This window comes from Cryptomeria japonica, chromosome 6 (genome assembly GCF_030272615.1).
Source record: "Cryptomeria japonica chromosome 6, Sugi_1.0, whole genome shotgun sequence".
Lineage (NCBI taxonomy): Eukaryota > Viridiplantae > Streptophyta > Pinopsida > Cupressales > Cupressaceae > Cryptomeria > Cryptomeria japonica.
In genome coordinates this window covers 546,859,437-546,861,301 of record NC_081410.1, presented here as the reverse complement: position 1 = coordinate 546,861,301, position 1,865 = coordinate 546,859,437, and positions in this window count along the sequence as shown.

Sequence of the window (1,865 nt, the reverse complement as noted above, 5' to 3'; positions counted from 1 at the left end):
ACTTGGGTGTTTGTGCCACATTGGGATAGTGTATGTAGGAGAAATTCCACCTTTTATGGCGTTGATCTTGTTGTTACACTCCACATTCAGTGGGTGATCCACCTCATGTGGACTATTATATTATTTCTCCTACCTACCCTTGTTTCTTATTGAGCCACATGTCATGTTTGTGTGCTCACATATCCCTAGCCTTGCCTATATAAGCAGGCTCATCTACATTGTATGTAATTGATTCTATTGATCATTTTCTATTGATGAGAATACAATTTATTCTTGTCCTATATTTTGTCTCTATTGTACTTTTCATTGAGCTCTTGATCTTGGCAAAATCTCACAGTACTGATGCTAGTGATTTGATAATAAGAGTGATAGGATATGAAAGCGTTACTGGAGAAATGAACGAGTAAAGATCTTATTTATCTATCTCACTTAATATTTGATGAATCATAGAGATTAATTAGAAAAATGAATGGATGAAAAAAATTGAGAGAGGATAGGACCTATAATTAGCACATGGGTTTATGAGGTGGAAGGTAAAGAAGATGTAATCCATAAAAGAAATAAATAAAAGATTTATTTTATTTATTTGAGGTGGAAAAATTAAATAAATAATTTAAAATTTATATAATTTTGGATGAAGTGTCAACTAATTAAATGATTTTTTAATTTTTTTTAATTATAGTGGACCAAAATATAAATTAATTAAATAATATTAGAGGAAAACAAGAAATTAAATAAATTATTTAAATTTTATTTAATTTTAGAATAAGTGTTAATTAAATAATTTAAGGTAGAAAAATTAAATGAATCATTTGAAATTTATTTAATAATAGAAGTTGTGTTTGTTAATTAAATAATATTTGAAAATCATTTAATTATAATGGACCAGAAGATAAATTAATTAAATAATATTGGAGGAAAATAGGAAATCAAATAATTTTTAAAAGTTATTTAATTATAGTGGACCAGAAGATGAATTAGTTAAATATTATTGGAGGAAACTAATAGCGGGAGGAAAATGATAAACTAGTTAAATAATTAAAAATTATATAATTAGTATAATAATAAATCAGGATAATTAAATAAATATTAGATGAAGTGAGTAAATATTAGCTTAGTTCAATTATTTAAAATTATTTGATTAATATGAATAGAAGAATTGATGAAATCGTGATGAAATGATAAGAAACAAGAACATGCAACAAATGCTTTTAAAATTTCTACGAATAAAAAACTTCATTAAAAATAAAAATTAAATAATATTAATGCTATTTATGTATGATATTATTTTTAACAATTGATGACAGACAAACATATCTTCACACCTTACATGTTGAAAGAGATAATTCACACAATATATGTGACCAAAGATTTTTTTTAATTTAATTATTAAATCAAAGCAACAACATAATAATAATAAAATAAAATAAAACCTTATTAGTGTTGGGACAATTTTATCAAGAATGCAAACTTGACTAAGAATTAATATAAAAGAGACCCGTGAACTCTACCTAGTTCTATATGATTGAGCACGAGATAGCATCTTATTGCATGGTTTTGCATGGTTCTTATAGAGGAGCCAAAATCAACGTATTTTTACTTGAGTCAAATTTGTCTAACTAAATGTTATATGGACCAAACTTCCTCTAAACTTAGAGAAAATATCCAATTTTGTTCAATTAAGGTGCATCTGCTTAAGATGACTTGGTTTAAATTGGTTGTTGTTAAAGTGTAATTTATATATTTAGTAAAGGATTTTTGGATTTAAAAATAAAATATAGTAAATACAATAGTGTTTTTCAATTTTAATAATTGATATTAGAATAATATTGTAGTTTTTATTGTAAAGATCATTGTTAAATATA